This window comes from Ranitomeya variabilis, chromosome 6, assembly GCF_051348905.1.
Source record: "Ranitomeya variabilis isolate aRanVar5 chromosome 6, aRanVar5.hap1, whole genome shotgun sequence".
Taxonomy (NCBI): Eukaryota; Metazoa; Chordata; class Amphibia; order Anura; family Dendrobatidae; genus Ranitomeya; species Ranitomeya variabilis.
The window spans coordinates 330915828-330935063 of NC_135237.1; the positions used below are offsets into that span (position 1 = coordinate 330915828).

At 45.6% G+C, this 19236-nt stretch overlaps 1 protein-coding gene across 1 annotated transcript in view; it reads right to left on the reverse strand.

The window, feature by feature from the left end:
• RPP40 (ribonuclease P/MRP subunit p40) overlaps positions 1–19236 on the reverse strand; it is a 58765-nt gene that overhangs the window by 28773 nt on the left and 10756 nt on the right. The window lies entirely within an intron of this gene.

Sequence of the window (19236 nt, forward strand, 5' to 3'; positions counted from 1 at the left end):
ATCAAAGGTTGTTAGAAGTTTGAGGTCCAGGATCGGTGTTACTTTTCGTTCCCCTTTTTGGAGCCAAGATCCCTTAGATCTAGACTGTCCTGGACAACCCTTATACAATCCTTTGTCAGACTCCCGCTCAAAAGATTTGATTGGCCAGTTGTACTGTCTTCAGGAAAAGTGTGAATCAAGGTAGTTAAGGTCTCCAGCCAGGGGACCATTGCTCTAGCAATCCATGCGGCGGCTAAGAAGGATAGAGCGCTGAACCCAAAGCTGCAAGACGGAATGAACCAGATTTGTTATCTGACAGTCCGTGGTATTTTTAACTGATGATACATCGGGCAGGGATACTGGTCGGTATACCACAGGAAATTCTACCCGGTTAATCTGCCAAGAGGCAGAATGCGCGGCTGCATCCAGCAGGTCATAGTCTCTTGCCATCGCCGCTCTTTTGACAGTGCAGAGATAAAAATTAGGAACCCTCGATCCATCAACCTCTTAACAGGGAAGTGGAGAGGAATTGTCCTCCTTCTGGCATCATCCGCTAAATAGTGATGATGCAGAGGGGGGTGCTCGTACGCCAAAAAGGGGTGGCTCTGTACATCCACAGAGTTCAGGTCTCCGGGTGGACAGGTTGTCTGGCATTAGACCTGGATGCAGAAGAGGATACATGGAGGCGACTCCGTGTGCTCGTCTGTTGATGGTGTGGGGAGATCGGAGCCCTTTAAAGGACCCGTCACCCTTAACATTCAGACCAGGCATGGCATCCCACATAGAGGCTTCGGTCCTGTGAATCGCTTATCCGGACTGAATGGCAAATTCTCTACGAGGGAGTTTAGTCTCCTTATGAGGGACACTGCGTAGTCTAGAGCAGAACCAGAGTCCTCGTCAATGTACCGAGATTGGTTGATGGTTCCTTCTCTGAGGCTCTGGCAAGTAGCAACATCCATTCCATATTCAGAGCCTTGTTGTCATCAAATCATTGGAGAGGGAGCAGGAAACAAAAAACTTCTGTTTTCTAGAGTCGATGTGCCCCTTTAATGCAAAAACCGATGCCCCTGTGCCTGTATGTTTCTACATGACTGTACGTTTCTAGAATACTTGCGGCCCCTGCTAGCCGACGGCTCCTATGTAGGATAGGGACCATGTATATCGGTCCTGCGAGCACTCCGAGCCACAGAGGGTACACGGAGGGATTCAATCTCTTGGTCAGAGAAGCATGGATTGCGGTCAGTGACGAAGTCCACTGAGGGGAAACTAGGTACTCTGGGATAAGCTGGGGTTGGCGGTGGAGGGCTCCTCGGATTGATCAAGCAACCTTAAGACCAGGGAATACTGGTCATGCGCCTTTAAGACCAGGGAATACTGGTCATGCGCCATTAAGACCAGAGAAAAATGGTCATGTGCCTTTAAAACCAAGGAATACTGGTCATACTCCTTTAAGACCAGGGAATACTGGTCATGCGCCTTTAAGACCAGTGTGGCTTTAGGTCTGGTACTTCCTTACACGGGTACTGAGGTAGTGCCAGGTGAGAAGCACCAGAAAAGCGGACAGAGCCGCCTTAGGCCGCGGCTTCCGAGATGCTGCCTACACATCGGCCGAAGCCGGGGGCTAAATTTTTGCAGCCGTCAGCAGCATTACCTCAGGGAGGTGGGCCACAGGGAAGTGGCTGAGGCTGCCTGTCAGCATGTGGATATCCCTCTGAAGATGGATCCACTCACCATCGGTGCCCGTCCCGGCATGGAGCCGCCACGGATGTGGGTTTCAGCGCTGTTCTGTGCAGCGTGGATGGTGCAGGGATAAACTTCAATCCATCATCCCTTTGTTAGGGAGGTGTAGAGGAACCGTCCACCTCCTTGTGCCATCCGCTTTCACAGTGGTGGGACAGTGGGGGCTGCTCAGACGCCATAGAGAGGGGCCTCTGTACATCCATGGAATTCAGTCCGGGAGGACAGGGCCAGTTGTTTGGCAATAGGCCTGGCTCCAGGAGAGGATACATGGAGGCGACACTCCGTGTGGTCGCTTGTTGCTGGTGTGGGGAGATCGGGACCATGAAGGAACAGTCGCCCCGAAAGTGAGCTCAGGCATGGCTTCCCACGTTACAGGAGAGGGTACGGGGAGGTATACTTGCCGTGCTCACCTGTTGATGATTCGGGAGAGATCGGAGCCTTGAAAGGATCCGTCGCCCCCTCCCCGCAGAAGTGTAGTCCCAAGATGGAGCCCGAGATTTGCAGGGCTCTTCTCGTTCAGAGCGAGAAGCGCCTGAGTAGTGGGCGGGGATTTTAACTGTGGCCTAGTCTGGCTGAAAAAGCCGGGGACTAAATTTATGGAGCTGGCGGACGCCAGCGGCGCCTCTCCCCAGGGACCCAGACCACACCTTCCCACGCAGGCAGTGTGAGGAAGAGAACTACTCACCGCCACTTAGCAGAGATGCAGCCTCCATTGCAAGGGAATAAGCTCAATCGATCCTCCCTTAGCCGGGGGATGGAGAGCGTCTGTGCATCTTCATATGTGCCTGCCGCAGGGGACTTACGGCTGTGCCTGCCACAGGGGACTTCAGCTACTGTGGGGACTACATGACGCCAAGGTGAGGGCTTGAGTGCGGTGGAGCCCAGGAGATGCACATAAGAGCTATACTCTTTGTGCTCGCCATCTTACAGGGGAGATCGGGACCGTATAGGAACCGTCGCCCTAGCGTAGATTAGGCGTGCCCCAGTCATCGCAGGAGAGGTACGGGGAGGCAGAGCGGACCCTACAAAGGAATCCGTCACTCTGTTAATTAAAAAATAAAAATTTACAGAAAATAAAAAACTGTGGGGTCTGAAAACAGACCCAAGTGCCTCCTACAGACACTAAGCAAGAAATGGTTAGCTGAGAGCCAGCAAGAAGGTGTATACTGCAGAGGAGGAGCTAAATTTCTTTGTATTAGTGTCAGCCTCCTAGTGGCAGCAGCATACACCCACGGTCTGTGTCCCCCAATGAGGCGAAGGAGAAACATAAAAAAAAAAATATAAATAATGGATCGCTGCAATCATACTGACCCAAAGAATAAAATTGTCCTATCAATTTTACCACACACAGAGAGGCATAAACCCTCTGGTTTCCAAAAGTCGGAATAGAAAAACGTCCTGCGCACAAAAATGGTACCACTAAAAACGTCAACTTGTCCTGCAAAAAACAAACCCTCACATGACTCTGTGGACCAAAACATGGACAAATTATTGCTCTCAAAATATGATGATGCAAAAACTATTTTTTGCAATAAAAAGCATCTTTTAGTGTGTGACAGCAGCCAAACATAAAATCCCGATATAAATCTGGTATCGCACTGACTCGAAGAATAAGTCGCCTAATCACTTATACCGCATGAGGAACGGCGTAAAAAAATAAATAAAACCAATTCTTCACCTGCTGTTGATTTTTTTTCATTCTGCCTCCCAAAGATCGCAGTAAGGCTCAGCGCGCATTTATCCTGAGCTCTACGTTGAGCGCTTACACCGGTGTTTCTCTGTGTAAATCTCTGAAATACGTGATTCAGACAGAACCTCTGGTGGAAGATTCCCTATAATGAGGCAAACGGAGGCACGGTGCATGCCGTCTGACCTGTGATTCGGCGGTGTCCATCTTTTTATGACTGCATAAAAAGTGCAGTCGGCCACAGTTTTGTGCACTTCTGAAAAGAAGGACACCGGCTGAACAGAGGCCAGACGGAGTCCAGAGTAACTCTGCTGCCTCATTATAGTGAATGGATCCCTCGGGGGTTTCATCAGAATCACGTCACTCAGAGATTTAAACAGAAACTCCAAAAGTAAGTGGTAAGTGGTCAGTGTAGAGCGACGGATAACTGTGATCCAAAATGTTATGTAAAATATTCCCAATAAAGCTTAAACTCAATCCACAAAAAAAGCAAGTCTCCACCCAGGTCTGCCATCTGTTAACAGAAATATGGGGTGCTTCCACGTTACTGGTAGTACAAAGGCTCTGGAAAAAGCAAAATGGCTCCTCACCCGCCAAAAGAAATTGAGCAAATTCTTCGCTCTCAAATCTAAATGCTCCCCTCCCTTATGAACTCCACAGTGTACCTAAACCACATATTGTGTCCACGTTTGGCATTTTTGAAGTGATGAGAGCCCGCCTAACTTACGGGTGCATGCCTCCAGACGCATGGGCTGGGCATAACGTACTGGTGACTACAATGTACTGGTCACTACAGCATACTGGTCACGACAACGGCAGTTTGCAATTTTCACTCAGCATTGCTGCTTGTTTCTGGAAAATACCCATGGAGTCAAAACCGTCACTACACCTATAGGTAAATTCCCCAAGGGGTATAGTTTCCAAAATGGGTCACTTGAGGAGGGATTCTGCTCTTCTAGAAAATACGGGCTCTCTATATGGAGTGCACAAACTGTTCTAGGAAAATCTGCGCTCCAGGAGGCAAATAGTGCTCTATTCCTCCAGAGTCTCTCCGTATGGCTAAGTAGTACTGTACAACCACATATGGCATATTGCCATGTTCAGTAGAAATTGTGGGACACATTTTGGTGCCATTTTTACCCATTTCTTGTGTGAAAATGTAAAATCTGGGGCTAAAACATAATGTTGGTGGTAAAAATGTAGTTATTTTTTCTTCACTGCCCAATGGTGCAAAATTCTGTGATACACCCGTGGTATCAATATGATCACTGCACCACTAGATGAATTCACTGGGGAGTGTAGTTTGTAAAATCAGTTCACATATAGGGGGTTTCGGTTGTTCTGGCACCTCAGGGGCGCTGAAAATGTGACATGGCACCCTCAAACCATTCCAGAAAAATCTGAACTCCCATATGGCGCCTCTTACCATTTGAGCTTTGCACTGTGCCTCAAAAGTAGTATTCCCCCACAAATGGGGTATTTGGCGTACTCAAGAGAAATTGCACAACAAACTGTATGGTGCAATTTCTCCTGTTACCCCTTAAGAAAATGCAATATTTTGTGCTGAAAACATTTGTGGGGAAAATTTTATTTATTTTTTATTTTTTTCAAGGCTCAACATTATAAACTTCTGTGAAGCACCTGAGGGTTCAATGTGCTCACCACACATCTAGATCAGTTCCCTGAGGGGTCTAGTTTCCAAAATGGTGGCACTTGTGGGGGATTTTCATTGTTTAGGCACATCAGAGGCTCTCCAAACGCGACATGGCATGCGCCAATTGTTCCAGCAAATTTTGCATTCAAAAAGTCAAATGGTGCACCTTCTCTTCTGAGCTCTGCTGTGCTCCCAAACAGTGATTTTCTCCCTCATATGGGGTATCGGCATGCTCATGAGAAATGACATCAAATTTTGGGGTCCATTTTTTCCTGTAACCCATGTCAACGAGAAGGGCACCAAAGCAATGATGCGCTGTTGAAGTCACCTTACTACGGCATTCAACCAACAGCCATGTTGATGCTTGAATTGTAAAGCCTTTCTTTCAGTGTAAGACCACAGAATGGCCTACACTGGATCCAGGAAAGAGCTGGTGTGCGAGTATAACCTTATTTGATATTTTCAAATATATCAATCCACTAGTAACATTTTAGTTTTGCCCAAACAGTCCCTTTCAAATATTTTAGTTAGGTGGGTAGTGACTGCAGGGGAGAGGGACTGTAGGAGATGAGAGAAGATAGGGTCTCTAGTGAGGTAGTAGGGTGAGAAGAATGGCCTGGAAAGTACTTTGAGAGGTTCAAAAGATGGAAAGTGAATTGGATTGAACTGAGGAAGGGGATAAAAAAAAAAGTAAGTCATTAGGGGCTTTGCCAGGAAATTTCCACATTTTCTTTAAAATGAATAGTCAGATCTTCAGCGCTGGAGGTTGGTGATGGGGCATGTACTTTAGGACTAAAGGCCCCGTCACACACAGCGACGCTGCAGCGATACAGACAACGATGCTGATCGCTGCAGCGTCGCTGTTTTGTCGCTGTGTGGTCGCTGGGGAGCTGTCACACAGACCGCTCTCCAGCGACCAACGATGCCGATCCCCGGGTAACCAGGGTAAACATCGGGTTGCTAAGCGCAGGGCCGCGCTTAGTAACCCGATGTTTACCCTGGTTACCAGTGTAAAATGTAAAAAAACAAACAGTACATACTCACCTTCGCGTCCCCCGGCGTCCTCTTCCCTGCACTGACTGAGCCCGGCCCTAACAGCAGAGCGGTGACGTCACCGCTGTGCTGTACTTTCACTTTACGGCCGGCAGTCAGTCAGTGCGGGAAGCAGACGGCAAGGGACCTGACGGACACCGGAATGTGAGTATGTACTGTTTGTTTGTTTTTTACATTTACGATGGTAACCAGGGTAAACATCGGGTTACTAAGCGCGGCCCTGCGCTTAGTAACCCGATGTTTACCCTGGTTACCAGTGAAGACATCGCTGAATCCGTGTCACACACACCTATTCAGTGATGTCAGTGGGACCTCAACGACCAAAAAAAGGTCCAGGCCATTCCGACACGACCAGCGATCTCACAGCAGGGGCCTGATCGCTGGTACATGTCAAACATAGCGAGATCGCTACTGAGGTCGCTGTTGCGTCACAAAACTTATGACTCAGCAGTGATCTCGCTATGTGAGACGGGGCCTTAAGGACGGAGTGAAAAGTATCAAAGTAATTTTGGATTGTTGAATAGTTAGGCTGTGAGAGCTGTGAAGTAAGCTTGTTTGGAGAAGTGAAGGGCAAAGTTCTGATTAAATTATGAGCTTAGGGAAGGGGTGGGGAATCCTTTTTCTGCCAAGGGCCATTTGGATATTTATACCATCCTTCGGGGGCCATACAAACTCCGCCCACAAAGTACACCCCGACTCCAGCAGTGATTTCAGGTTAATCTTTCATTGCATGCCCTTCAGTGTTCAGTACTGAGCACGGTGTATGTGTGCTAACAGAGCAAGATGAAATTAATGAGCTGGTTCTAATCAAAATAAACCTCCCTGCCCAAGAATGCGGTCCCTGAGAATTTGCTCGGCGGCCAGATAAAAGGTCATCGAGGGCCGTAAATGGCCCTGGGGCCTGAGGTTCCCCACCCCTGGCTTAGAGCAATGTTCAGCACTTCGAGAGCACAGCTGAAAATAATGTTTGTGTCAGGGTTGCAGACGTCTATGCCCAGTTGTTCTCTGTGTAGGAGGGGCAGCTTCTTCGAGGACACTTATTATAATGTTTTGCAGCTAAATTGGACAAGGAGGGAGAAAATAAGGGACAATGAAGACTATAAATTCTTCATATATTGATGGGTATTAAGGGTATGAAGATTTCTATGTATGCAGTATCGGTCCTAAGTGGGAGTTCGTAAAGTCATAAAAAACGTATGTATGCAAGCTACTTTATACCCTAGGTCTAAAATAAACCGTCCTCATGTCATTGTCACCACACAGAAGCAGAAGCTGTGCCTGAGTTATCACCCTGGAACTTGGGCTGTAAATGACTGCCACTATCCCGCTGCAACAGCTAGAATCAAGGTTAACTTTGATTCTGGATATTTCAACCAATTAGATGTTGAGGTCAATAGTGATCAACTATTGCCCTCAACCCATAATTCCTTTTAATTGTACACATAGCAACCAATCAGTGGTTTGTTCTGCAGTCTACACTGCTATCCCTGTATTTTATACATAGAGATAATAGGGCATTTGAAGAAGAACAAGACACGTATGGACAGTTAGAGACATGATGCTGGGGGCCCGAGGGCTTGCGATTAGTGATGCACGAACATGGTCTGATAAGATGTTATCCGAGCATGCTCGCGTGCTGACCGAGTGACTTCGGCATGCTTGAAAAATATATGTTCGAGTCCCCGCGGGTGCATGTCTCGCGGCTGTCCTAACAAACAGGTAATCCATGCATGTGTTGTGGTTGTCTTTCAAGCACACCAAAGACACTGTTAGCATATGAGCATGCTCAGGTAACACCTTATCCTAAAGGCCCGTCTCACATAGCGAGATCGCTGCTGAGTCACAAGTTTTGTGACGCAACAGCGACCTCAGTAGCGATCTCGCTATGTGTGATACGTACCAGCGATCAGGCCCCTGCTGTGAGATCGCTGGTCGTGTCGGAATGGCCTGGACCATTTTTTGGTCGTTGAGGTCCCGCTGACATCGCTGAATCGGTGTGTGTGACACCGATCCAGCGATGTCTTTACTGGTAACCAGGGTAAACATCGGGTTACTAAGCGCAGGGCCGCGCTTAGTAACCCGATGTTTACCCTGGTTACCAGCGTAAATGTAAAAAAAAACAAACACTACATACTCACCATCTGATGTCCGTCAGGTCCCTTGCCGTCTGCTTCCCGCTCTGACTGACTGCCGGCCGTACAGTTAGAGCACAGCACAGCAGTGACGTCACCGCTGCGCTCTGCTCTCACTGTATGGCTGCACTCAGTCAGAGCAGGAAGCAGACGGCAAGGGACCTGACGGACATCAGATGGTGAGTATGTAGTGTTTTTTTTTTTTTTTACATTTACGCTGGTAACCAGGGTAAACATCGGGTTACTAAGCGCGGCCCTGCGCTTAGTAACCCGATGTTTACCCTGGTTACCCGGGTGCTGCAGGGGGACTTCGGCATCGTTGAAGACAGTTTCAACGATGCCGAAGTCGTTCCCCTGATCGTTGGTCGCTGGAGAGAGCTGTCTGTGTGACAGCTCTCCAGCGACCACACAACGACTTACCAACGATCACGGCCAGGTCGTATCGCTGGTCGTAATCGTTGGTAAATTGCTATGTGAGACGGGGCCTTAACATGTTCGCTCATCACTAGTTGTGATTACAGAGGACTGATAAGAGCCTTATTTATAAATTGTACCCATACCTTTTTATGAAAGCAAAAAAAGGAACACATATATGGTATCACCATGTCCAGACCTATAAAACTATTTTACTAGTTAACCCCTTCAGTGAACACCGTAAAAAGAAAAAAATGAGGCAAAAAACTATGCTTTTTCATCAAATCACCGAGTAATTGAACATATTTTTTAAGCACGCAGAAGACATTCGGTTAGCACATGATCGTGCTCAGATAACATCTTATCCGAGCACCTATGCTCATTACCGATTGTGATTACACAGAGCCTTGTAAGAAGCTGGATGGGAAAGAGGCGAACAGCTATCTACTGCATAGAAATCAATGGGCTGAAGAGTGCTGACTGGCATCTAAGGGTATGTGTCCACGTTCAGGATTGCATTAGGATTTGGTCAGGATTTTTCATCAGTATTTGTAAGCCAAAACCAGGACTGGAACAATTAGAGGAAAAGTATAACAGAAACAGATGCACCACTTTTGCATTTATCACCCACTAATGGTTTTGGCTTACAAATAATGATGTAAAATCCTGACCAAATCCTGATGCAATCCTGAACGTGGACACATACCCTTAGGATTTAACTCCACTCCTGGAATGTAACTACTGTAAACATTTCACTAAGCCATGCTCTGATGCTCGAGCTCCTTGGAAACTAGCTGTACATTATGTAAGATCAAAGCTCTCACTGCAGAAGAATGACAGCAGATGGAAAAAGCAAGTGCATTGGAAACTTGCTTATTTTCAGACAGCAAAATACTCCTTTAATAAAAGTTAATATGCAAATTATATGAAACCCAAAAGGATAAAAAAAAAAAAAAAAAAAAAAAAATCAGCACAAACCGCCATATAAATCATACTGAGACCATAAGGCAAGGCTTGCACTGGCCGACAGCTCTCCCAACCAGAGTGTGAAAGAGACACATACTTCTATGCAGCTATCACGCTTGGGAAGGAAGAGCCATTCTGTGCACTGTATTCCGATCTCTGTCAGATTTATATCACAGTCTGATTGCGCCCTAAAAGAAATAAATAGGAAACATTAATTTGGCCAAAACATGCCGGATCTTTAACCCCTTCACGACCTTAAATGTATCCATACATCCTGGTTGGGAAAGACTTCTCCACCAACCTTGGAAGTATGGATATGTCCGAATGATTTTTTGCAAGCGACCGTTGCCGGGTGTTCAGCGAATCTAACAGCAGACACCTGTCCCGCAACGCTTCCGACAGTTAACCCCTTAGTGACAAAGCCAATTTGGTACTTCATGACCGAGCCAATTTTTACAATTCTGACCACTGTCACTTTATGAGGTTATAACTCTGGAACACTTTAACGGATCCTGCTGATTCTGAGACTGTTTTTTCGGGACATATTGTACTTCATGTTAGTGCTAACATTTCTTCGATATTACTTGCGATTATTTATGAAAAAAATGGAAATATGCCGAAAATTTTAAAAAATCTTCAATTTTCAAACTTTGAATTTTTATGCCCTTAAATCAGAGAGATATGTCACACAAAATAGTTAATAAATAACATTTCCCACATATCTATTTTACATCAGCACAATTTTGGAAACAAATTTTTTTTTGTTAGGAAGTTATAAGGGTTAAAAGTTGAAAAGCGATTTCTCATTTTTACAACAAAATAATTTTTTTTTTTTAGGGACCATCTCACATTCAAAGTCACTTTGAGGGGTGTACATGACAGAAAATACCCAAATTTGACACCATTCTAAAAACTGCACCCCTCAAGGTGCTCAAAACCACATTCAAGAAGTTTATTAACCCTTGACATGTTTCACAGCAACTGAAAATGTGGAAGGAAAAAATGAACATTTAACTTTTTTTTGCAAACATTTTACTTCAGAACCAAATTTTTTTATTTTCGCAAGGGTAAAAAGAGAAAATGAACCACAAAAGTTGTTGTGCAATTTCTCCTGAATACGCCGATACCCCATAAGTGGGGGTAAACCACTGTTTGGGCGCACGGCAGGGCTTGGAAGAGAAGGAGAGCAGTTTGACTTTTTCAATGCAGAATTGGCTGGAATTGAGATCGGACGCCATGTCGCGTTTGGAGAGCCCCTGATGTGCCTAAACAGTGGAAACCCCCCACAAGTGACACCATTTTGGAAACTAGACCCCTTAAGGAACTTATCTAGATGTGTGTTGAGCACTTTGACCCACCAAGTGCTTCACAGAAGTTTATAGAAGTTATTTTTTGTTTTGTTTTTTTTTTAACACAAAAATGATCTTTTCGCCCACAAATTTTTATTTTCACAAGGGTAACAGGAGAAATTAGACCCCAAAAGTTGTTTTCCAGTTTGTCCTGAGTATGCCGATACCCCATATGTGGGGGGAACCACTGTTTGGGCACACATCGGGGCTTGGAAGGGAAGTAGTGACGTTTTAAAATGCAGACTTTGATGGAATGGTCTGCAGATGTCATGTTGCATTTTCAGAGCCCCTGATGTACCTAAACAGTAGAAACCCCCCACAAGTGACCCTATTTTGGAAAATAGACCCCCCAAGGAACTTATCTAGAAATGTGGTGAGCATTTTGAACGCCCAAGTGCTTCACAGAAGTTTGACGCAGAGCCATGAAAATAAAAAATCATTTTTCCCCCCCCCCAAAAATGAATTTTTAGCCCCCATTTTTTTTTTTCATTTTCGCAAGGGTAACAGGAGAAACTGGACCCCAAAAGTTGTTGTCCAATCAGTCCTGAGTACGCTCATACTCCATATGTGGGAGTAAACCACTGTTTGGGTGCACGGCAGAGCTTAGAAGGGAGGGAGCACCAATTAACTTTTTGAACGCAAAATTGGCTGTCGCGTTTGGAGGCCCCCTGATGTACCTAAACAGTGTAAACCCAATTCTAACTCCAACCATAACCCCAACACACCCCTAACGCTAACCCCAACCCAATCCATAACCCTAAATCAAAACCCTAACCCCAAAACACCCCTAACCCTAAGGGTACTGTCACACAGTGACACTTTGGACGCTACGACGGCACGATCCGTGACGTCGCAGCGTTGTATAATTATCGCTCCAGCGTCGTAGACTGCGGTCACACTTTGCAATCAAGGCGCTGGAGCGATGCCGAAGTCCCCGGGTAACCAGGGTAAACATCGGGTTACTAAGCGCAGGGCCGCGCTTAGTAACCCGATGTTTACCGTGGTTACCAGCGTAAAAGTGTAAAAAAACAAACAGTACATACTCACCATCTGATGTCCGTCAGGTCCCTTGCCGTCTGCTTCCCGCTCTGACTGAGTGCCGCCGTACAGTGAGAGCAGAGCGCAGCAGTGACGTCACCGCTGTGCTCAGCTCTCACTTTCCGGCCGGCAGACAGTCAGAGCGGGAAGCAGACGGCAAGGGACCTGACGGACATCAGATGGTGAGTATGTACGGTTTTTTTTTTTTTACTTTTACGCTGGTAACCACGGTAAACATCGGGTTACTAAGTGCGGCCCTGCGCTTAGTAACCTGATGTTTACCCTGGTTACCAGCGAACGCATCGCTGGATCGCTGTCACACACAACGATCCAGCGATGACAGCGGGAGATCCAGCGACGAAAGAAAGTTTCAAACGATCTGCTACGACGTACGATTCTCAGCAGGGTCCCTGATCGCTGCTGCGTGTCAGACACTGCGAGATCGTAACGATATCGCTAGAACGTCACGAATCGTGCCGTCGTAGCGATGAAAATGCCACTGTGTGACGGTACCCTAAGGCATAACCCTAATCACAACCCCAACCCTAATCCCAACCCTAACCCTAATCAAATCCCTAAGCCCAACACACCCCTAATCATAATCTCAACCCTAACCTCAAACCTAACCCTAATCCCAAACCTAACCCTAATGCCAACCCTAACTGGAAAATAGAAATACATACATTTTTTTTATTTTATCATTTTGTCCTAACTAAGGGGGTGATAAAGGGGGGGGGGGGTCATTTACTATTTTTTATTTTGATCACTGTGATAGGATCTCACAGTGACCAAAATAAAACAAGAGGAAGAATCTTCCTCTGCCGGCCGGCACATCACGGCGCGCGCACTGCGCATGCGCCCGCCATTTTGTTCCCGGAGGAAGAAGCCGGCGGCCAGGAGGGGACGCAGGAGGACCCAGGGACACCAGTAAGTATGATAGGGTCCCCGAATACCCCTATTTCTCTGTCCTCTGATGTGCAATCACATCAGAGGACAGAGAAGGACACGCAGCTTTTTTTTTTTGCGTTCGCCGGTAAACGGTTAATTACAGGCGATCGCAAAACAGGGGTCGGTAAAAACCGACCCCGATCTGCCGGGACCCGCCATTTTTTAACCCGGAAAAAGATGGCGGCGCCCATCGGGAGCCACGAGGAGCATCGGGGGAGACTGGTGAGTATCGGGGGGCTATCAGGGACCCCATTTCTCGGTCCTCTGATGTGGAATCACATCGGAGGACAGAGAAATTAAATGGGAAATCGCGGGGTTTTTTTGCGGCCGCCGGTAAAAGGTTAATTACCGGCGGTCGCAACCGGGGGGTTGGTAAAAACTCCCCGAATCCTGTTCTCTGGGGTCTCGGCTACCCTCGGCAACCGAGACCCCAGAGAAAATCTGACTCTGGGGGGCGCTAATCACTTTTTCCACAGCGCCGTTAGTTAAGGGTACTTAAACCACAGCGCCGTTAATTACCGCCGTTAAAAGGCGTATCGGCGGTCGTTAAGGGGTTAAACTCCCCAAATGCTGCGATTGATAACATTTGTAGTATTTAGAAGGAAGTGAGAGGGAGGGGGCTGCCTCTCCCCTTCGATCGGCGTCCCAGCAACATTCAGGTCACCAAGGCTACCCAGCCAGTTAGACCATGCACAGAGCATGGTCTAATAAGCTTGTGTCAGTGCAGCACTGACAATTTATAAAGCATTGCAATGCTTTTTAACTGCAAAAAGTAAAATTCCCACAGAGGGACTAAGTTCAACCTCTTTACCTCTCAAGACTGTTTGCACCTTTATGACCAAGTCAAATTTTATGATCTGACTCTGAGATTGCTTTTTCGTGACATATTGCAGTTCATGTTATTGGTAAAATTACTTTGATATGATTTGCGTAAAAAATGAAAATTTGGCAAAAATTTTGCAATTTTCAAACTTAAATTTTTATGCCCTTAAATCAAAGTTATGTCACGGCAAAAATAGTTAATAAATAACACTTCCGACATGTCTACTTTACATCAGCACAATTTTTGAAACAATTTTTTTATTATTATTCCTTAGGAGGTTATAAGGGTTAAAAGTTGACCATTGATTTCTCACTGAAAAAAAATAATAATAATTTAGGGATCACATTACATTTGAAGTGACTTTAACGGGCCTATATTACAGAAAATACCCAAAAGTGACACCATTCTAAAAACTGAACCCCTCAAGGTGCTCAAAACCACATTAAATAGGTTTATTAACCCTTCAGGCTGTGGGCTTTAATGAAATGGCCGCATGTGCACAGATTGAGATCTGGCTGGGCCGAGATCCCAATCTGCGGCCCACAGTTTCAGGAAAATGGCGGCCAGGAAAACAATGATGCACTCCGCTCTGTTCACCGCTGACACCAGGCCCACAGCATCACACAGCTTGGATACCCCCTCCTCCTACCCAGGGGCCCGCAGCATTGCCCCACATCTGCCACCACCGGCTTCCTGAGGAAAGGACCATGCCTCCGGCGACCCAGCTCCACTGCCAGGCCCCAGGTAGGATACCTTAAATGCGGACTATAAGATGGACCCCCATCTTAAAATCTTTTTCCTATTTTCCCATCCCAAAATTTGGGGTGCATCATTTATTTTACTTTCGACCCAATTTTTTTTTACTTTCACAGGGGTAACAGGAAAAAATGAATCCCAAACTTTTTTGCGCAATTTCTCCTGAGCATGTTGATACCTCATATGTGAGGGAAAACCACTGTCTAGGCACATAGCAGGGCTCAGAAGAGAATAAGCGCCATTTCACTTGAATGCAAAATTTGCTGGAATATTTAGCGAATACCATGTCCCATTTGGAGAGCCCCTAATGTGCCTAAACAGTAAAAACTCCCCACAAGTGACCCAATTTTTGAAACTAGACCCCTCAAGAATTTTATTTAAATGTGTGGTGAGCATTGTGAAGCCCCAGATGTGTCACAGAAGTTTATAACCTTGAGTTGTGAAAAAATAAAAAAATATATATTTTTCCCCTGAAAAAATTTAATTTAGCCCCATTTTTTTTTAATTTTCACAAAGGCAACAGAATAAATTGCACCATAGAAATTATTGTGCAATTTCTCCCGAGTACGCAGATACCCATTATGTGTGGGAAAACTACTGTTTGTGAAGACAGCAGGGCTCAGAAATGAAGGAGTGACGTTTTGGAAAGCAGACTTTGATGGAATTTTGTGTGGGTGTCATGTCGTTTTTGTAGAGCCCCTGGTGTGCCTAAACAGTGGAAAACCCCCACAAGTGACCCACTTTCCCCACAAAACTGTATTACCCCTTCTCTGTTTCACAAGGATAGCAGGAGAAAATGGACCCCAAAATTTGTCATGCAATTTACTCAATATGTGGTTGAAAACTACTTCAGGCACAGTGCAAAACTCAGAAGGGAAAGAGAGACATATTGGAGTTCAGATTTTGCTAAAATCATTTTAGGGTGCCATGTCACATTGGCAGAGCCCGAGGTACCAGAACAGCATAAACCCCCCATACATTACCTAATTTCACAAACTACATGCCAAAATGAATTCATCTAGGGGTGCAGTGATTAAATTGACACCACATGTGCATCACAGATTTTTATACTATTGGGCAGTAAAGAAAGAAGAATTACATTTTTACCACTAAAATGTTGTTTTAGCTCAAAGTTTTTAATTTTTCTAAGGGCCAATAGAAAAAACATGGACATCCGTTTGTTGTAAAATATTCTCCTGAGTGTGCCAATACCCTACATGCAAATGGGAAATACTTTTCAGGCACAGTGCATAGCTCAGCAGAGAAGGAGCACCATATTATAGTGCAGTATTTTAGTGCTATGGTTTGCAGGTGCCATGACCCACTAGCAGAGCCCATGAGGTGCCAGAACAGCAGAACTCCTCATAAGTGATCCCATTTTACAGAATACACCTCTTGATTAGTGATGAGCGAGCATGCTCGCCACTACTCGTTACTTGCACGAGCATCTCACTACTCGAGATGCTCAGAGCTCGCTAAGGATTTCCGGGGTTGCTCAGTGAGAGCTCGGGTCCCCATCCTGCATGTTTGGCACTCTACGCTGAGCACCTTCTCTGGGGTTTTCATCTAAATCTCTGAGTGACATGATTCAGTGACATGATTAAATGTAGATTCTCCCAGACTTATTTTAGCATTTCAGAGCCCAACTGGGCTCCTGTACTTACTTCCTTTCTTACTAGAGGTTGCTATAGAACACACCATCGTGTTCCATGATTCACAGAAGCTCCAACTGTGTGCTCAAGGCTCCTAAATCCAGAGGACAGAAAGCCACATTGAAGGAGGAAGTGGGAGTTGACTTTTTATTTTGTTCTCGGGGCTTCCTGTCCAGTATTAGGGCTGGATCCTACTCTCTCATGTGTGCTGTCACACATGCACAAAAAAACTGCTTGTTGCATTTTCTGCTGTTAGCCTTCAAATTTGAAGCTAAAAACATTTTTGTGGGAAAAATGTGACTCATTATGATCTACGTTATAAACTTCTGTGAAGCAGCTCAGGGTTCCAGGTGCTTACCACACATCTAGATACATTCCTTGTGAGGTTAAGATTCCAAAATGGGGTCACTTGTGGGGGGTGTCCACTGTTTGAGCACATCAGGGGCTCTCCAAACGTGACATGTTGTCTGCTCTCAATTCCAGCCATTTTTGCAATCAAAAAGTCAAACAGTGCTCCTTCCCTTCCAAGCCCTGCCATGCATCCAAACAGTAGTTTTCCTCCACATGGGGTATTGGCGTATTCAGGAGAAATTTCACAAGAAATTTTAGGGTCCATTTTCTCCTGTTACCTTTGTGAAAATATAAAATTTGGGGCTAAAGTAAAAGTTGTGAAAAAAAGTAAAATGTTAATTTTTTCCTTCCACAGTGCATTAATTCATGTGAATCACCTGAAGGGTTAAAAAACTTGTTGAATGTGATTTGAGGACTGTGAGGGGTTCAGTTTTTAGAATTGTGTCACCTTTGTGTATTTTCTGCCATATAGACCCCCCCAAAGTCACTTTAAATGTGATGTGGTTCCTAAAAAATGTTTTGTTTTTATTGGATAAGTCGCTGGTCAACTTTTAACCCCTCTAACTTTCTAACAAAAAAAATGTTGTTTCAATAATGGTGCTGATGTAAAGCAGATATGTAGGAAATATTATTTATTAACTATTTTGTGTGACATCTCTCTCTGAATTAACCCCTTCACCCCCCGGAGCTTTTTTCGTTTTCGTTTTTCGCTCCCCTCCTTCCCAGAGCCATAACTTTTTTATTTTTCCGTCAATATGGCCATGTGAGGGCTTATTTTTTGCGGGACGAGATGTACTTTTGAACGATACCATTGGTTTTACCATGCCGTGTAACAGAAAACGGGAAAAAAATTCCAAGTGTGATGAAATTGCAAAAAAAGTGCAATCTCACACTTGTTTTTTGATTGGCTATTTTGCTAGGTTCACCAAATGCTAAAACTGACCTGCCATTATGATTCTCCAGGTCATTACGAGTTCATAGACACCTAACATGTCTAGGTTATTTTTTATCTAAGTGGTGAAAAAAAATTCCAAAGTTTGCTAAAAAAAAAAAAAAAAAAATTGCGCGATTTTCCGATACCCGTAGCGTCTCCAATTTTCATGATCTGGGGTCAGGTGAGGGCTTATTTTTTGCGTGTCGAGCTGGCGTTTTTAATGATACCATTTTGGTGTAGATACGTTCTTTTGATCGCCCGTTATTACATTTTAATGCAATGTCACGGCGACCAAAAAACATAATTTTGGCGTTTTGATTTTTTTTCTCGCTACGCCATTTAGCGGTCAGGTTAATCCTTTGTTTTTATTGATAGATCGGGCGATTCTGAACGCGGCGATACCAAATATGTGTAGGTTTGATTTTTTTTTTATTATTTTATTTTGATTGGGGCGAAAGGGGGGTGATTTGAACTTTTATATTTTTTTTATTTTTTTTATATTTTTAAACACTTTTTTTTCTTAATTTTGGCATGCTTCCATAGCCTCCACAGGAGGCTAGAAGCATGCACAACTCGATCGGCTCTGCTACATCGAGGTGAAATACAGATCACCTCTATGTAGCAGAAATGGTCGTGTACTTTGAGCGGCGACCACAGGGTGGCGCTCAAAGCATTCGGCCATCAACAACCATAGAGGTCTCAAGGAGACCTCTGGTTGTTATGGCGATGTACTGCTGACCCCCGATCATGTGACGGGGGTCAGCAGTGCGAGCACTTCCCGCCGCGCAGCCGGGAGCGCTAGTTAAATGCAGCTGTCAGCGCTTGACGGCGGCATTTAACTAGTTAATGGGCGCGGGCGGATCGCGATTCCGCTCGCGCTCATTGCGCGCACATGTCAGCTGTACAAAACAGCTGACATGTCGCGGCTTTAAGGTGGGCTCAGCGCCGGAGCCCACCTTAAAGCAGGGGATCTGCCAGTTGACGTACTATTCCGTCAGCTGGCAGAAAGGGGTTAAATCACCAGCTGGTTTATTATAGCACAGCACAAACCGTAGCAGGGTTGACTAAAGTAAACGTGGCCATTCTGGCCTAATGGGAAAACAAACAAAGATAAAGTACAATAGAGTCCTTTTTCCTGCAGGATTCACCCGCAGGTAAGGCTGCTTTCACACTAGCGTCGGTACGGGCCCGTCGCAGTCCGTCGGGCCGACGTACTGACGCATGCTGTGAAAGAAAAGCACAACGGGGGCAGCGGAAGCAGTCTTACGACGCTTCCGCTGCCCCATTGTAAGGTCCGGGGAGGAGGGGGTGGAGTTTCGGCCGCAGTCGAAAATGGCGGACTAGACGCACAAAAAAAGTTACATGTTACGTTTGTTATGGCGGCGGTGCGCCAAAACAACGGTTGCGACGTGTCGCGATACGTCGCAATGCGTTGGTAATGTAAGCCTATGGGGAAAAAACGCATCCTGCAGACAACTTTGCAGGATGCATTTTTTCTCCTAAACGACGCATTGCGACGTCCTCCGAAAAACGCTAGTGTGAAAGTAGCCTTACACACAAAAGTCCTCAGCTCCTCCTAGAGCCACATCTGGAGTCTTTCCTCTCCAAACACACAGCAGAGAAAAAAAAACAAAAAAAAAACAGTGGCTCAACATTTAACTCCCCAGCCACTGTCTTGAGGTGGAGATATGGTGAGTAGGCATCCCGCCCATCTCTGATCTACTTACCTAAAAGGCCGGTCCCTTATGGCAGATTAGCCC